At 34.9% G+C, this 20,521-nt stretch overlaps 1 protein-coding gene across 1 annotated transcript in view; it reads right to left on the bottom strand.

Annotated features, from left to right (window-relative positions):
• The window catches only part of LOC149800001 (protein strawberry notch homolog 1-like), a 146,082-nt gene that overhangs the window by 20,598 nt on the left and 104,963 nt on the right, over nt 1–20,521 (bottom strand). The gene's annotated exons all lie outside the window — the stretch shown is intronic.

Below are 20,521 nucleotides of genomic sequence, written 5' to 3'. Positions count from 1 at the left end.
ATGTGTGCTGAATAGCTTGACTTCGGTACATTATTTGTGATTTTTCAAAAGGTAAATCATTATCATGTTTATCTTTATTTATCTGAGGAAATATATTTATTTTCAACACTCATACACACATACTGAAAAATATACTTTTATAACAAAAGGCCATTGTTATCAACAGGTTGCCTGTACAGTGTGACCCTGCTATAACACAGTAGTTGGGAGCCATAGAACCCAACCGTGTTATAGACCAAACCGTGTTATAAGCAACCAGGTCAGTTAGCTGAAGAAAATGATGCATGTACCCCCAAAAATTGGGGGGGGGGGTGTAGGTAATAAATGCAGGCAGTAGAATATGTGCTTCATTGGCACAGTTACCATCTTAAATCGATGCATCTTAAATGGGAAATACATTATTGATGAAAACAGAAAACAGAGAAGGCATCTATAATATTTTACTTTAGTTAGAGAACAATGGATTTCTAATGTATAGCATGAATAGAGTATCAAAACCGTGTACTCACCTGTGAATCTCATCACACACATTGAATCCACAATACAAGTAATTTTACTGAAATTATGCACACAGAGATTTAAAATATTCAATAATTTTGTCACAGGTCATATAGTCTGAATTTAGTGCAAAAACATGGCACAATCACATAATGAATGATGAAGGACATATACTTTTCAGTACGTCCCAAGTCGGTAAAAATTAGTTTGTGTTTTAAGCCACTGTTGGTAGCGTTTGTAAGCATAAACTTTTTCCCTGCAAAAAAAGGAAGCTTTCGTGGCACTGTAAAGTTGTTTGAGTCACATTGGAAAATAAAAAGATCCATCAGATTCCATAGCTTATGTTTAAGTTTGGCACTGACTTCCTTTGAAGAAAAGTTCTTTGTTTTTATTGAAGATTGTAGTCTGCTTTCTTTGATGAAGGATGCATGTATTATTGAAGGCACAACTAAAGGACAGCTTTAGAGAACCAAACAAATGCCCATTTCTTATTGTGGTGGCAACATCAAATAATTGTACTGCATGATTGAGACATTAGTACATTTTCATAAATTTTTCTGCAGACTATTTTATCTGGGTACATTTAAAAAAATGTGTTCGATTGTAGCTAATGAATTTTTTTTTTTTTTTTTTTTTACATTCGTGGTAGTGGAGTAATGCTGCCTTCCATGCAGGCGTCAGAAATTGAAGAAAGGGTCAACGGACGATAGAGGCACAGGTGTTCTGGTCTGATGTCAAGGATTAGTACACAGAATGTGAGTGTTCTGAAGGATTTAATTCTGAGTGAAAAGAAGAGGCATTTTACTTACTATCCACATAGAAATGTCGGTCTATATAAATAAATTAATCACTAGCGAGTGGCCAAAAATCCAACAAAAGATAGATTACAAGATAATGCCTCGTCCAGTTGATCTCCGCTACCAGAAATGTCAACAACAAAAAGCGGATCTCTCAAAACATACATTAGTCATTCTCAATGTCAACATAAGTGGGTTGATATAATGATGCACTGTTCAGATGGTTTGTCAATATGGACAGAGAAACTGTTTATGTAACAAGAGATAAATTTCAGTGCATTTTATATCAAGTCTGTGGTTTCCTTTCATGGGGTCTGAATTTCTGCACTCCAAACCAATGGTTGCATATACAAGTTTAAACAGCCAACAATGTCATCAATAAAAAGAAAATGCCAGATGGTATATTTTCCCACCAATAAGAAAAATAAAATCTCCATTTGTGACATCTACGCATTCCAAGAATAAACTTTTTACATTATTTTACGAACCTTTAAGAAGAAAAAATCTATTTTTTTGTGTATGAGAAAAATACATATAAAATTTCAGAAGCCATGTCACGATTGTCTTTATGTGCAATCTCTTCCTCAAAATGAAAATTTCAGGAGCCACGCCATGACTATGTGATATCCGAATTTGTGTTTTAATGGAGCGTGCTATAGCAGGGTCACATAATATTTATATAGTCATCTTCCAAAAGTAAAACTAAATTTCTTTTTCAAGCTAGATAAAGCATTATTTTTTTAGATACACGCTATAAATGCATTGTGCCTCCAATTTCACTGTGAATAACACTGTTGGATAATTGGAGAATCAGGAACACACCTCATCAACCCCCCCCCCCCCAAACATATGAAGGGGGATTACCACAATAATTATATGCGCGTATTTCCTAATCTTCCTTGATGCATTATTGTAAATGGCTGCTTGCAAGTGCTACTTTCTAAATTCTATCAATGTATATTGAATTTTCATTGATGCAAATTGGACATGGCAGTTTGCAAGTGCTACTTTCCTTCTGCATTATTGTGAATGTCTGCTTGCAAGTGCCACATTCATAATTCTAGTCATGAATTTTTTATTTTTCATTGATCCAAGCTGTAAATGGTTGCTTGCATGTTTTTGATCTAGTTTCCTTCTGCATCATTGTATTTTGTTATTTGACAACTACTGAATTGATTCTGGAGTTTGTCGCATGACAAACTCCATGTCAGTTATTTCAAGTTTTGTATATTCTGTTTATAAACTTAACAATCACACAAATCCAACTATTGTTTTCATACAAACCCAACTACTGTTTTCACACAGATTTGGCCTTGCAACAATGTAAAAACTAAGTTTTATCAGTTGTCATCTTTGGGGCACCTTGTTGGGACGCCATCTGTTGTCATAATGAGGCACCTAGTTGGGACGCCATCTGTTGTCATAATGGCATACTAGAGATTAGCATGGCATATTATGACAACAGATGGCAATCTAAATTTCTAAAGTTTTTCTTTACCAGAAATAATGAATGCTCCCTATGGAGCTTTATGACATTTTGTGTCGATAACTCTTTCTGTCCCTTTCTTAAGGTGTACATTAGCAACAAAGTTTTAATCGTCTCTAAAACCATATGCTTTCTCGAAGATCGAAGTGATTTATAACACCATACAAAAAAACAAAAGTGCATACAGTACAGCAGGGTGGTCCATCTTTTTCAACCCCAGTTTTGATGAACTTAAGTACTTACCTTCACTGTTTAAGAAATCTACTTCTTAGTGATATCTCTCATTACTTTAGAAACATTAGTTATTTTAGTAAGGATCAGAAATTACAATGATATATTCCCTCGTATTCTTTCTAACGAGCTTTCATCAGACGAACCCTGGTTGTATAGATTGTATTGTAAGTTACCCATTTTGATGCACCTCACAGACGTCTATCTTTACCTGTGAACTCTTGTACATAAGTTCCCATGAAAATAAAATATTTCAGAGCAACATAAATAGCACATTAAAAAAAGTTTCTAGGTAAAATGACATTAAAAAAATTAAGCATTCCTTAAAGGAGTTCTTATTCAAATCACTATCTTCATTTTGGAACACATTTTGCCACAAAAACCAAAATAATTAAACAGTGGAAAAACATGATTGTATCATGATAAAAATGTTTGCTTGTGATTAGAAACATAAAATTTAGTGTACAATTTTTTCCAATACTTAATTTGCATTGTCAATGTACAGAACCTTGATCTTTGAATGTATTTATTAAAAAAAACAACCAAAAAAAACCAGCTTTAAAACTGGTTTGCATCCTTTAAAACTTTTGTCTCTAAAAGTGGAAATAAATCAGAGACAGAAGATGTTACAGGAGATTTTACTTTTATTTATTGTAATTTTTACCATTATCAAACCAATTAAAATTAATAATCTGGTTCAAGAATTTAAAAAATATACATATAGGACCCCTGGGTTCTAATTATTCAGCTGCCCTTTATCACATCAAAGATTTATAAAAAAGCTTTAAAGAATTTTTGAAATATGAATGTAGTGACGCATGATTCAGACTTGTTAATTTTGCTGCTCTTTGCAATAAGAAAGTAGTTTAGTGAACTATGATCAAAGACAGAGAGAGAGAGAGAGAGAAATAGAGGATGCACCAAAAGTGCATATTTCATTAAGTCATTGTAATTGTATACATCTATCCTGGGTTGATGAGTGTGTTTTGGGACAGTCTTCAGCAAGTATCAACAAAAGAATAAACTCTACTGATCTAACTCGATAATTATACAGGGTAGAATTTTACAGATCACTGTCGTTTTATTTGGTTTTATTCTATTTAAGTGCCTACATGTATCCTGGGTAGTTGAAGGTGTTTTGTGACCTTCTTTTTGTTGTTTTAGGGTAGTCATGGGGTCTTTCATTTGGTGATAAATACCAATATGGGGGAAAAAACTCCTGATTTTACTTGACAATTATACAATGCAGGATTTTACTGATCACTCTCCTTTTTAAGGTTTGATTCAATATGATATACATATATCCTGGGTAGGTGAGAGTGTTTTCAGACAGTCTTCAGCTAGCCCCATTACTTTCAGGGTGACAGATAGAAAAATTAAACTGTTGGATGTCTAATTCATGCATAACTTTTTGGAAATAATCAAACATAAAATTTGTGGGACAGATTTGGGGTGGCAAACAAGTGTTAAAACATTGCCTTAACTTTTAGAACAGTTTTTGCTTTAATATTCTTCAAAGGAATAATCTATGGAAATCTTAAGGATGCACACATTATGGTCAACAAATATTGGTTGCTTGACTTGGTATTAGGTAAAGAACCGACATTCTACCATTTTTCTGTTAAATGGCTTGTCAAATGGTCAAATGCAGGAATAGGTTGCAGATGTGCCTTAGATATATTCTGATTGGGATTTCCTACCATTTGACAAGTGTGACAAGATCTATGGTACTTATAAACATCACTTGCAATTTTTGGCAAATAAAAAATGATTCAGGATCTTGTGATAAGTCTTATTGACAACAAAATGATCAGCTTAAGGAGTTTTATGGGCTAGGTTAAGCATATCCTGTCTATATGACTTGGGAACAACAATTTGATTGCTCACTGACCAATCATCACCAGCAGGCACATCAGGTGTAGTGTCTCCATTTTCTCATAATGACCCCATTTTTCACAAAGTAACAAACTGGTATTTGTGTGGCTTTAATTTCTAAAACCCTGTCTTGTGTCTTCTCTGAAGAATAGTACTTGGGGGCCTATAACTCACATTAAAATGATTTGCATGCTTATAGAGTAGCTGTTACTTTCTACTCAGATATCTTACAACTGCAGTCAGAAATTGGTTAGTGGTTACTATTATTCTGTGAAGGAATTAACTTACTTCTCTCTCCCTCCCTCCCTCCCTCTCTCTCTCTCTCTCTCTCTCTCTACAACTAACTGATGAAGTATCATATTTCATACAATATATTTTAAATACAAATATTTATGACAAAATTAAGATATTGTTTCATCTGAAAACATACACTGGAAGTTAGGGTCAGAAAAAAGCAAATGAACATGTAACATAAAAGCCATGTTTTCTAACATGAAAATAATACATTTTCCAATTTAACAATGATGGTAATAGATTGCTATCAAATTGTCAGCTCAATTGGATAGGGACCAGTAAAGACTTATGAAAAGGCATTATTGTCTGTGATCCACCCATTACATAAGTTACAGTTGCATCTCCAGGTTTAATTGGTTGTAAATGAATAGTTCAGAATGGATGTCTAACTCGGTCATTTATCGATTTCCGGACATCTATATTGCCTAGTAAAAATGCCACTCCCTTTGAAATGCCACTCCCTTTGTAATTATATAATGCAGCAACAGACTTTTTACTCTAGAATAACTGTCAGATATTCTTGATTTCTTGTAGTACATGAATTATTATTTTCCAATATTCAACCAGCTCTGCTTACAACACTGAGAGTATATCAAAATTATTACACATCATCTGAAGTGTTATCTTTGCCAAATGTAATGTAAAAGGATTTATTAGAATGTAAGGTTATATATTATATGTGAAGATTACTATATTAAATAACTCCTGTAAATGTCGTGCAAACTCAACAACAAATACTCGGTTCAAGACTCATCAATATAAAGCTGAATTCCCAATCTGATTGAAATTCCATGATCCTTGTTAAATTTGAGCTGAATTCCTACTTTAAAATTCCATGATCATGGGTAAAGTTAACCTGTATTCCCAATTTGATTGAAATCACATGATCATTGGTCAAGGTAAATCCCCAATTTGATTGAAATCCCATGATCCTTGGTCAAGGTAAATCCCCAATTTGATTGAAATCCCATGATCCTTGGTCAAGGTAAATCCCCAATTTGATTGAAATCCCATGATCCTTGGTCAAGGTAAATCCCCAATTTGATTGAAATCCCATGATCCTTGGTCAAGGTAAATCCCCAATTTGATTGAAATCCCATGATCCTTGGTCAAGGTAAATCCCCAATTTGATTGAAATCCCATGATTCTTGGTAAAGTTAAATGGAATTCCCATTTTTATAGAAATCCCATGATTCTTCATTCAGCAACATTCTTAATTTTATTTAAATCCCATGATCCTTGGTCAAGTTAAATTCCCATATTTGTTTGAAATGCCATGATCCTTGGTAAAGTTAATGAGAACTCCCAATTCAATTGAAATCCCATGGTTCTTGGTAAAGTTAAACTGAATTCCCATTTTGATTGAAATCCCATGATCCTTCATACAGTTCAGCTGCATTCCAAATTTTATTGAAATCCCATGATCCTTGGTCAAGTTAAATTCCCAATTTGATTTAAATGCCATGATCCTTGGTAAAGTTAATGAGAACTCCCAATTCAATTGAAATCCCATGGTTCTTGGTAAAGTTAAACTGAATTCCCATTTTGATTGAAATCCCATGATCCTTCATAAAGTTCAGCTGCATTCCAAATTTTATTGAAATCCCATGATCCTTGGTCAAGTTAAATTCCCAATTTGATTTAAATGCCATGATCCTTGGTAAAGTTAATGTGAATTCCCAATTTGATAGAAATCCCATGGTCCTTGGTGAAGTCAAGATGCAGAAGAAAAAAATGAATAAGAAACAGACAATCTGGGGCCTTAACTTGACATAACAGGATCAGTGTTATACCTATAATCCCATGGGTAGTGGACACTGTGAACCACTTTCCTCCAAATCTGTGGGAAACACAATTTTAAAGGGATAAAGATGCAGTGCTAAATATTGGGATAAGTTTACTTTGACAGTTGGGGCCCCAAGTGAATGAGTGGTCTAAAGCACTCACTGTTCCAGATCACTGATGCCTCGCCTCTGTCTGCATGAGTCAAGTATCTGGCTCAGCTAACATGGGTACATGAGAAAGCTTGCCATTAGCTTCTCGTGGGTTGGTGGTTCTTCCTCCACCAGTTCTACTGGTCACCATGTATAGCCTACTGAAAAATGGTGTTAAACCTGACAGCAACAACAACTGTGACAGTTTGGTCATCTGTACTGCACTGTCAACATTTCCAAGGCCACTTACATTACTGTTATGAATACTGTATCAAGTATTTAAGTAACATAGAAAAGCATTAATAAGTCTAAATAACTGGTTCATGTGAAAAGCTCTACACTGGAATTTTTCCATTTCATATCATGATCTGATTTCACTCCTAATCTACCTGCATGTATTACAATAATTCTGATATTTTCAAAATTACTTTTTTTCCAGATAATAAATAACGTACTGATAAAATGAGAAACTGTGTTTTTACATAACTTGTGGCTATTAATGACTTTGTATTGCAATTCTGCAAGCTAATCCAATCTGATAAATGTTTTGCTTTAAAATAGATATTAACTGCCATCTGAAAATAACAAGCAGGTATTTAAACTTTTCCCAGAATAAGAAGGATTATCATGGGGCACATTGGAGTCAGCATTTGACTTAAAGGATGTGAATTCAAAACTGAACAATGGATCATTCCAGTTTGGCTAAAGTGGTGTGCCCTTGGGCAAGGCACTTTACAATTTTCCAGTCATATTGTTACAATTTCTGCAGTGTGGCACTTTACAGTGATATCTAGCACTGGTGCATCATAGATATGTAGCATTATGTCCCACCCAGTCACATTATCCTGACATTAGGCTGACCAATCCCATCACTAACCTCTTAATGCAGTGTATCCCCCAGGGGTGTAAAATTGAGGGTACAAAAAACCCTTTGGCGTCAAAACTGGGGGTCAAATAAAAAATGTGGGGGTCAAAAATGTACTGACACATTTTCATATGACATACTTTTTCAGCTTGAAATAGGATATTGTAACTTGCACTACTCTCTCTCTCTCTCTCTCTCTCCGTCTCTAAACATAGCAATACACCAACATGCACAATTAACAAACAAATGCATTGTCCATTCAAAGAATAATTTTATTAGTTCAATTTTCTTTTAAAGTCATACTTTTAACAGTCTCCTCAACAATATTATAGCCAAACACATTACATATAAGCCAATACAAAAAGCCAAATAAATCTTTTTAACCAAATGGGAGTTAATTTACTGCCTTTAATCAAATGTGTACTATCATAGGTTTCATCGTACTTCGTCCTAGAACACATTTATCCAAATATCAAGGAGGATACTGATTCATCTTCTTTCTAATAAGTTACACTTGAACTTTAAGATCTTTCTTTTATTGCAGTAAAAGTTAAAAACCAACCAAATCTGCAATGACCCGCTGACTTTGTAATCCAAATAACGCATTTGTCTCTGCAAGTTTACTGATTTCTATGTTGTGAAATAATATCTGCAGTTATAATGTGTTCTCCAGATATCTTATGGCAAACGAGAGCCTATTTTTAAAAACTCTAAAATCCTGTCTCAAAATGATTATTCACTTTTGCAGTCTTTGCAATCATGCGATCAGAAGTCACACCGGTAATCATAATGAATATTCCAGTCAAGGGAATAATTTTCTCCATTTTTCATTAAAGTTAGATCCACGCTTACTCTTTTGTGTTCTGCTTCTTTCACTTTCTTCGCTAATGCTTTTTAGTGCATGACGTTTTAATCTGGCGATCACTTTCTAGTGCAACGAGCCTTGATGTTAAATATCTAGAACAGCTTGCTGAGCTCGATGAAAATCGCGAGAAGCTCGAGAGATTAGGGGAAGCTACTGTCATAACATTGCCTATGCTAGTATGGTTCATTGTTTTTTATGTTCCCTGCGTTGCACTTTGCTATACAAATAGAGGAGAGCCAGGCAGGGAGCAAACAAAGTGGGGAACCAGTCAATGCCTATAGGCGAAGTATATACAGTGCCATCCATCGTCCAATGCATTGGGTATTAAATAAATCCTGATCATATTATGAAAATCCTTTGCGTCAAAAAAACGCACGGTAACAAAATGTGTGCGTCAGTTTTCTCCAGCATGCGTCCCTGACACACAAATATCCATAAAGGGAAACATTGTAATGCTATGTGCCAAGCGAGGCAGCTGGTAGTAAGACCTCCCGCAACTGAGAAACACCCTTTAACCACTTAGGATAACAGAAGCAGCAGACAAGCTAAGAAGTGCAGTGCTAATTTTATACTGATGGAATAATTACCTAAGTAGGACATGTGAGTAGAAAGTACGGCTGTGGTGTCTTGTTTCAACTCAAACATCATCCTGACAGCTAAATGGACTCGATCGTAATCAGCTCAGTAAGCATTGATCACATTTTGAGCATCATGATTTCCACTCACTCTCTCTCTTTCTCTGACCCCCCCCCCCATACACTTGCATGTAAAAAGCAAAGTATCTCAGTGATGAAGCAATATAATACCTTGACAAATCTGAATGGGATTTGAAAAGTTCAAAATGTCAGGGTCAATATAAAGGTGAAAGTTTTTCAAATTTAGTGGTCCACTAAACTAAGAAACCGCTCCGGTGGCCCAGTGGTTAGAGCGTCCACCTTGGATGGGGGAGGTCGTGGGTTCGATCCCCAGTTGAGTCATACCAAAGACTTACTAAAATGGTACTAAGAGCTGCATCGCTTGGCATTTAGCATTAAGAGGTTAGTGTTAGGACTAGTTGGCCTGGTGTCAGGATAATGTGACTGGGTGGGACATGATGCTACATGTCTGCGGCATGATGCTCCAGTAGCTAGACATCACTATAAACTGCCACAATGCAGACATCGCAGCAGTATGACTGAAATATTTTAAAGCTACATTAAAAGTCCAAGTCACACACACTCACACATACTAAACTATAAAAATTTCCAGGAATTATGAATGATGCCTGTTAGATACTGGAGCTAATATATTTTTTGACGTATACCTTTTAAAAGGTATTTTTACACTTACGATCATTAATGTGATGTGTGAGGCAATGACTATCTTAAACTAAAGAATTAAAATACTGCCTTCACATGATGCATTTAAACAATTTTAAGGATATTTGGAATTGATGTTATTGCATACTACGTTATGAATTTTTTTTCTGCACAAATATCATACTTTACCTACCGAAAAATTAATAATTTCAAAACAGAGCTTCCTGCCACAAGTAATATATATTTCTCTTTAATGATATCATTGGATCAATGTTTACACGAATAATAACTATATATAATACAAAACAAACAAGATTATTATTTTCTGATATTTTTCCACAGTATGTAAGTGTAAAACTAAACTACACTGGACAGACATTTAAGCCCCAACAATATGTGTATCTTCTATTGCACTGGTTTTAAAATTAGGGTAGGAAGAACATTTCATTTATGTTCTGTTTTTCTATTTCAAACTTTATAAATATTTAATGTGAACTTTTGAGATTTCTTTTAACCACTGGAGAAAAAGGTGCTATGGCTGGTAATGAGAAACAGAGATGGTTGGCTGACCGGAAACATCTTTTTTTGACATTATAAGCAGCATGTCTTTGTGGTTTGCATTTTACATTTGATGAATCTTGCATTCAATAAAAGTACCTTTTTGTTTCTTCATGCAAACTGTAAATGGTCTGATTTGTCCGAAAATTAGGATCAAGAATAAAATTACTGACCATAACTCTTTGAAAAGATAGGATGCATAAAACAAACTGTTAGGAGAAAAATTTAGGATGTCTGAAAACATGGCGTCTCAAAAGGCAAAAGTGCAAAAAAAGGTCAATCAAAAACTCAAAACCTAAAATATGAACAGCTGATCTTCTGTTTTCCTGGGACCATAGTTATATTACAAATAGAAAGAAATACCAACAATCTCATTTCTTAACTCATGTTTGACACTCTTTGTATTTAGTTGGTGAGTGTCATTTTGTAGATGAAAATGCTGCAATAGCAAATGAGTTAAAGTACTTTATAAAGGACACCACTACTGAGGTAATAAAAAATTTAAATGACATAAAACTTTGATAGTGAAGGCATCAACACTAACAATGACATAAAACACTGACACTGATGATATAAAACACAGACACTGATGACAAACACTGACAGCGATGACACAAAAAACTGACAGTAATGACATAAACACTGACACTGATGACATAAAACTCTGAGTGATGACATACAACACTGACAGTGATGACATAAAACAATGACAGTGATGCCATAAAATACTAACATTGTAGACAAAACACTGCCACTGGTGACACAAAAACTGACAATGGTAAAAAAAAACACTGGCAAAAGTGACAAATTAACCCACTGACTATCATGACATAAAACATTGGCAACAGAATGCAGCTAAGTCTAAAGAATATAAAAAGCTGCATCCACAGAAAGATGATGATCAAACTGTGCTGAAGTCATATCAATACAGACCCCCTTATAAAATTCTGTTGAGAGTCAATACTTGAGGCAATTAACGTGTAGAAAAGTTGAAAGGGCCAACAATTAGGTGCCTTAATTTCAAAATATGATGTGGCTAGAGTGCTAACTGAATGAGGAAAAATTAAACCATTGTCAACATAAACTTACATAGGAGTTATTGCACACAAACAAAATTGGGCAAGTCCTGCAATTAGGCCTAACTCTGCTAAAACGTTGAGCTGTATACTGAGCATAGACGAATGAAACACCGTCAATCAAGTATGGATAAGGTTTCATTTGTATCTAGCTGACCACTAAATGTTTTAAAAATCCAACAAGGGAGTCATTTCATGGAAATGAAAGTGGCTGTGCCATAACTTTGACAAATGGTGAAGAATGCTGATAACTGACACCATTTTAAGTCTTGACAACATCAAGCTGCAGACCAAATTTGGTTCAAATTCATTTAAAATATATCTAGTTATTTTACAACTGTTTTATAACAAGTATTTAATGGCATACAAAAATCCATGCTATACAAAGCCAAGTTAATTCAGGTGTCCAAAACATGCACACCAAAACAAAGCCAAAAAGGGTAACACATAAAAGCATGTTTTTGATTTAAACTGTACTCTTTTAAAAAGTCACAAGATATTACTGCTGCAACATCATGATTGTACAGATTCTAGGCAACCAAGCTGACTCCATTAGGAAACCTGAACAATATGCAAAAATGAAAGCGTACTGTCCAAAAACCATATAATGAACCTCAGAGATTGTCTGTTACTAAAGACATTGGCTTCGGTTAATTATACTACTACTATCAAAATGTCAGCAAAATTTGGCTAAAATGCAGTTATATATAAAAAGGTTTATTGTGCAGATATGAAACTGCAGATCCCTCAATCAGGAGTCATAATGTCACTAATGATAATGTAAATTACTGACAATCAATCACAGCCAAAGCCTAATAAATATCAAGTTGCCAATCAAATTTAGCTGAAATCTAATAAACAATTAAGAAATGACAATCAAACTCTGCCAAGGTCTCATTAATATAAAAAACTGCATACCAAATTGGTGAAACCTAATAATTATTACCATCACTATATAGAAAGAAAGATGAATAGGTCCGATGATATTGGATCATAACTCCACTAAATGATTTAGAACACTGAAATCAAACTAAAGCAAGGTCTAAAGAAAAAACAAGATCATTGAAATATAAGTGGGATGGCTTGGCAAATAGATGGAAAGATAAAATGATTAAGACATGCACAGGTTCAATTTAATATCTCCCGTTTGCTAAGAACAACAAGTGAAAATAAGGATAATAAAATAGAGCTTACAATAGACATTGATGAAACAGTGGTAAGACACTAACTTTATACCTTTCCAGTCTCTTGTTCAATTTCTGGTACCTTTGCAATGTATGGTTCAATTTCTGGTACCATTAAATGAAATGATCCTGCCAAATCTGTGTAAGTGTGCAACTGGAAACAAATGTTCCTAGTAATGCACACATACCTTCCATTATCTTCAGTTAAAAAATCAGTACATATTCAAGTGTACTTGATAAGTTCACCCACCAGTAAATCCTGCAATTCATGTAATAGAAGCACAACTTTTCCTGTGCTCGAAAGAGAATTGGCATTTTAGAAATCTCCAACTACCCTCTAATGAATAACCTTAAAATTTATCAATGCATAACATGAAATGAAAACTAAGAGTTCTGAGTTTGCAAAGATTTTGAAGGTAAATAAGATAGAAAATTCATGTAATTTTTGGTATCTGGAGTATGAGTATAAATATATGTATGACAGTCACTAAACATAAACAACTGTCATGTGGTCCTTAGGGGTATGTGTCATACACAAATATTGGTAGCTTTAATACCATAAAGTTCAGCTGCATTCCAGATTTTATTGAAACCCCATGATCCTTGGTCAAGCTAAATTCCCAATTTGATTGAAATCCCATGGTCCTTGGTGAAGTTCAGATGCAGAAAAAAGTCTAGAAGAGACAGACAGTCTGGGGCCTTAACTGGACATAAAAGGATCAGTGTTATACCTATGATCCCATGGGTAGTGAACACTGTGAACCAATCTCCTCCAAATTTGTGGGAAACACAGTTTTAAAGGGATCAAGATGCAGTGCTAAAAACTGAGATAAGTTTAGTTACATTGACAGCTGGGGCCCTGAGTGGCTAAGTGGTCTAAAGCACTCACTGTTCCAGATCACTGCTGCCTCACCTCTGTCTGCGTGGGTCAAGTCTCAGGCTCAGCTAACATGGGAACATGAGAAAGCTTGCCAGTAGCTTCTCATGGGTCGGTGGGTCTTCCTCCACCAGTTATCCTGGCCACCATGTATAGCCTACCCTGTGCTGAAAAGTGGTGTTTAACCCTACAGCAACAACTGTGACAGTTTGGTCATCTGTACTGCACTGTCATCATTTCCAAGGCCACTTACATTACTGTTATGAATACTGTATCAAGTATTTAAGTAACATAGAAAAGCATTAATAAGTCTAAATAACTGGTTCATGTGAAAAGCTCTACACTGTGGAATTTTCCATTCCATATCTTCATCTGATTTCACTCCTAATCTACCTGCATGTATTACAATAATTTTTATATTTTCAAAATTGCTTTTTTTCCAGATAATAAATAACGTACTGATAAAATGAGAAACTGTGTTTTCACATAACTTGTGGTTATTAATGACTTGCATTGCAATTCTGCAAGCTAATACAATCTGATAAATGTTTTGCTTTAAAATAGATATTAACTGCCATCTGAAAATAACAAGCAGGTATTTAAACTTTTCCCTGATGAAAAAGGATTATCATGAGGCACACTGTAGTCAGCATTTGACTTAAAGGATGTAAATTCAAAACTGAACAATGGATTATTCCAGTTTGGCTAACGTGGTGTGTCCTTGGGCAAGGCACTTTACAATTTTCCAGTCATACTGTTACAATTTCTGCAGTGTGGCACTTTACAGTGATGTCTAGCACTGGTGCATCATAGATATGTAGCATTATGTCCCACCCAGTCACATTATCCTGACATTAGGCTGACCAATCCCATCCCATACCTCTTAATGCTGAGTGCCAAGCAAGGCAACTGGTAGTACAATCCCCTCATCAGAGAAAGACCCTATAACCACTTAGGATCACAGAAGCAGCAGACAAGCTAAGAAGTGCAGTGCTAATTTTATACTGATGGAACAATTACCTAAGTAGGACACATGAGTAGAAAGTATGGCTGTGGTGTCTTGTTGTTTCAACTCAAACATCATCCTGACAGCTTAATTGACTGGAACGTGATCAGCTGAGTAAGCACTGATCACGTTTTGAGCATCATGATTTCCACTCACTCTCTCTCTCTCTCTCTGACACCCCCCATACACTTGCATGTAAAAAGCAAAATACCTCAGTGATGAAGCAATGTAATACCTTGACAAATCTGAATAGGATTTAAAGAGTTCAAAATGTCAGGGTCAATAAAAAGGTGACAGTTTTTCAAATTTAGCAGTCCACTAAACTAAAAAACTGCTCCGGTGGCCTAGTAGTTAGAGGATCCACCTTGGATGGGGGAGGTTGTGGGTTCAAACACCGGCCGAGTCATATCAAAGACTAACTAAAATGGTACTAAGAGCTACCTCGCTTGGCATTTAACATTAACAGGTTAGTGTTAGGACTGGTTGGCCTGGTGTCAGGATAATGTGACTGGGTGGGACATGATGCTACATGTCTGCGACATGATGCTCCAGTGCTAGACATCACTATAAATTACCACACTGCAGACATCGCAGCAATATGACTTAAATATTTTAAAGCTACATTAAAAGTCCAAGTCACACACAGTAAATTAAAAAAAAATTCCAGGAATTATTAATGATGTCTGCTAGATACTGGGGCTAATATATTTGACGTATACTTTTTAAAAGGTGTTTTGCGCTTACAATCAGTAATGTGATGTGTGAGGCACTGACTATCTGAAACTGAAGAATTCAGACACAGCCTTCATGGGATGCATTTAAAGAATTTTCAAGGATATTTGGAATTAATGTTATTGCATACTACGATTACAAATTTGTTTTTTATTTTTCACAAATATCATACTTTACCTACAGAAAAATTAATAATTTCAAAACAGAGCTTCCTGCCACAAGTAATATATATTTCTCATTAATCATATCATTGGATCAATGTTAACATGAAAATAATAAATATATATATATAATACAAAACAAACAAGATTATTATTTTCAGATACTTTGCAAAAATGTGTGTGTGTGTGTGATTTGGATTTTTAACGTAGCTTTAACAATTTGTCAGTCATATCGCTACGATGTCTGCAGTGTGACAGTTTATAGTGATGTCCAGCACTGGAGCATCATGCCACAGACATGTAGCATCATGTCCCACCCAGTCACATTATCCTGACACCAGGCCAACCAGTCCTAACACTAACCTCTTAATGCTGAGTGCCAAGTGAGGCAGCTGTTAGTACCATTTTTGTAAGTCTTTGGTATGACTCAGATCGAATCTACGACCTCCCGCATCCGAGGCGGATGCTCTAACCACTAGCACACCAGAGCGGTATCCACAACATATAAGTGTAAAATTAAACTACACTGGACAGACATTTAATCCCCAATAAAACATGTATTTTCTATTGAAAAGGTTTTAAAATTAGGGTAGGAAGGTCATTTCTTTTATGTTTTGTTTTTTTATTTTAATCTTTATAAATATTTAATGTGAACTTTTGAGATTTTTTTTAACCATTAGAGAAAAAATTGCTAGGGTTGGCAATGAGAAACAGAGATGGTTGGCTAGCCAGAAACATCTTTTCTTGGCATTATAAGCAGCATGTCTTTGTGGTTTGCACTTTACATTTGATGAATCTTGCATTCAATAAAAGTACCTTTATGTTTCTTCATGCAAACTGTAAATGGTCTGAGTTGTCCGAAAATTAGGATCAAGAATATAATTACTGACCATAACCGTTTGAAAAGTTAGGATGCATAAAACAAACTGATAAAAGAAAAAAGTATATGTCTAAAAACATAGGGTCTCAAAAGGCAAAAGTGCAAAAAAAGGTCAGTCAAAAACTCACAACCTAAAATATGAACAGCTGATCTTCTTTTTTCTGGGACCATATTTACATTACAAATAGAAAGAAACACGAACAAGCTCATTTCTGAAACTCATGTTCGACACATTTTGTATTTAGTTGGTGAGTGTAATTTTGTAGGTGATAAATGCTTCAATAGCATACGAATTAAAGTACTTTATAAAGGACACTCCTACTGAGGTAATAACAAATTTAAATGACATAAAACACTGACAGTGAAGACATAAACACTAACAATGACATAAAACATTGACACTGATGATATAAAACACATACACTGATGACAAACACTGACAGTAATGACATAAACATTGACAGTGACTACATAAAACACTGACAGCAATGACATACAACATTGACAGGGATGACATAAAACACAGAGTGATGACAAAATATTAACATTGTAGACAAAACACTGCACTGGTGACATAAAAACTGACAATGGTAATATAAAACACTTGCAAAAGTGACAAAAGAATCCAATGACGATCATGACATAAAATATTGGCATCAGAACGCAGCTAAGTCTAAAGAATATAAAAAAGCTGCATCCAACAGTCGTTAAACTAAAATAAACAACACAGGGTGATGATAATCAAACTGTGCTGAAGTCATATCAATACAGACCCCTTTATAAAATTCTGTTGAGAGTCAATACTTGAGGCAATTAACATGTAGAAAAGTTGGAAGGGCCAACAATTAGGTGCCTTAATTTCAAAATATGATGTGGCTTGGGTGCTAACTGAATGATAAAAAATTAAACCGTTGTCAATGTAAACTTGCGTAGGAGTTATTGCACACACAAAAAAATGGGCAATTCCTGCAATTAGGCCTAACTCTGCTACAATGTTGAGCTGTATACTGAGCATAGACGAATGAAACACCGTCAATCAAGTATGGATAAAGTTTCATTTGTATCTAGCTGACCACTAAATGTTTTAAAAATCCAACAAGGGAGTCATTTTATGGAAATGAAAGTGGCTGTGCCATAACTTTGACAAATGGTGAAGAATGCTGATAACTGACACCATTTTAAGTCTTGACAACATCAAGCTGCAGACCAAATTTGGTTCAAATTCATTTAAAATGTATCTAGTTATTTTACAACTGTTTTATAACAAGTATTTAATGGCATACAAAAATCCATGCTATACAAAGCCAAGTTAATTCAGGTGTCCAAAACATGCACACCAAAACAAAGCCAAAAAGGGTAACACATAAAAGCATGTTTTTGATTTAAACTACTCTTTTAAAAAGTCACAAGAAATTACTGCTGTAACATCATAACTGTACAGATTCTAGGCAACCAAGCTGACTCCATTAGGAAACCTGAACAATATGCAAAAATGAAAGCGTACTTTCCAAAAACCATATAATGAACCTCAGAGATTGTCTGTTACTAAAGACATTGGCTTCGGTTAATTATACTACTACTATCAAAATGTCAGCAAAATTTGGCTAAAATGCAGTTATATATAAAAAGGTTTATTGTGCAGATATGAAGCTGCAGAACCCTCAATCAGGAGTTGTAATGTCACTAATGATAATGTAAATTACTGACAATCAATCACAGCCAAAGCCTAATAAATATCAAGTTGCCAATCAAATTTAGCTGAAATCTAATAACAATTAAGAAATGACAATTAAACTCTGCCAAGGTTTCATTAATATGAAAAACTGCATACCAAATTGGTGAAACCTAATAATTATTACCATCACTATATAGAAAGAAAGATGAATAGGGCCAATGATATTGGATCATAACTCTGCTAAATGATTTAGAACACTGAAATCAAACTAAAGCAAGGTCTAAAGAAAAAACAAGATCATTGAAATATAAGTGGGATGGCTTGGCAAATAGATGGAAAGATAAAAGGATTAAGACATGCACAGATTCAATTTAATATCTCCCGTTTGCTAAAAACAACAAGTGAAATTAAGGATAATAAAATAGAGCTTACAATAGGCATTGATGAAACAGTGGTAAGACACTAACTTTATACCTTTCCAGTCTCTTGTTCAATTTCTGGTACCTTTGCAATGTCTGGTTCAATTTCTGGTACCATTAAATGAAATGATCCTGCCAAATCTGCATAAGTGTGCAGCTGGAAACAAATGTTCCTAGTAATGCACACATACCTTCCATTATCTTCAGTTAAAAAATCAGTACATATTCAAGTGTACTTGATATAAGTTCACCACCAGTAAATCCTGCAATACATGTAACAGAAGCATAACTTTTCCTGTGCTCCCAAGAGAATTGCCATTTTAGAAATCTCCAACTACCCCCTAATATATAATCTTAAAATTTATGAATGCATAACAATGAAATGAAAACTAAGAGTTCTGAGTTTGCAAAGATTTTGAAGGTAAATAAGATAGAAAAATGCATGTAATTTTTGGTATCAGGAGTATGAGTATAAATATATGTATGACAGTCACTAAACCTAAACAACTGTCACATGGTCTTTAGGGGTATGTGTCATACACAAACATTGGTAGGCTTTATACCATGATCATTTTGCTGTACATGATCAGTATTAAATAGTATATTTGGATATATAAACCATGCAATGCTAATTATGTTTCTTTTCTTTACCTTTCTTATCTTTCTTTCTCTCAAAATCTTCTTATTGTTAGTTCACTTACTTGTTGTTGTTTGGGTTTAAAGCCATTTTTCAGCACACGATTGGATATAAAGAATGTCATACCCGTCTACTTTTCAAAAACCAGGTAGAAAGATTGAATAAAAAAAGAGGAAGACTGGGACCTAAAATCAGGTCTTTCATTGAATTTTTAAGCCTCATCTTCACTAAGGGCTGTTCCAGTAAAACACATATCCCCCTGGGGATGGCACTTCAAAAAAACTTCTGTAGGAGGTTGTGTTTCGAACTATTTTGATTCTGACAGTGGAAGGTTGGTTAGGAAAATCACTTCTGTTGTGGGTTGTGCTAACAAAATGAGAAATCGCTGGTGGGGTTGTCAGAAAGAAGAAAAAAAAACCCGAATATATGTTTAAACTCGCATCAACCCCCCTCCTAGCGGTCTAACGTGAATAAAACATTGGGTCAGAAAATGATGCCAGTACACACGAGTGCACATAATTTGTATGGATTCGTGTATTTTTAAAGCGGTGATACACCTCCGGCAAATTATGTCAATGCCGCGGATATTAAAAAAAATGTGCTTTGCGAAGTATGCAATTTTTATTAAACTTTTAACTTTAACTTTAAAAGCGCATTTCGTGACATAATTCGCGCTGCCGCAGCTTTCTCACAGCGCTTGATGCGACATCCAGATATCTGGATACTTCGGTTTGACATGAATGGCTGTTAAATTAAATTTGATTCGTCCATTGGCCCTGGAACATGCATTTTATGGAGTTTTAGCCTTAATTTCATCGTGGAAGTTTTACAAATGTGTGTTTCCAATAAGGACTACACAGGAAACTAAAATGGTTGAATCACAAGACGGTTTGTCCTCATACATTTTGAGTCGGCAAATACTGGCTGGTGATAGCTATGATGACAATGAATTTCATGTATATCGGTCTGTTGGACATTGGAAAAATGTCACTGGAATTACCAGTGTGTGATTTTGAGCCCAAAATTGATGTTGAGTGCGAGTCTGATGTACGTGTTGGATGGACAATATGCCGGTTATATTTATTAAATATACCCATGTCTAAACAAGGAGACTATGGGAATGTTGGACTTAAAACCCTAATACAGCATTATGGAAGAGATAAATCTGGCATA

Source organism: Sinohyriopsis cumingii, chromosome 5 (assembly GCF_028554795.1).
Source record: "Sinohyriopsis cumingii isolate HCF-2022 chromosome 5, ASM2855479v2, whole genome shotgun sequence".
Lineage (NCBI taxonomy): Eukaryota > Metazoa > Mollusca > Bivalvia > Unionida > Unionidae > Sinohyriopsis > Sinohyriopsis cumingii.
The sequence above is the reverse complement of the archived record's forward strand: the minus strand, read 5'-3'. Positions and strand labels throughout refer to the sequence as shown.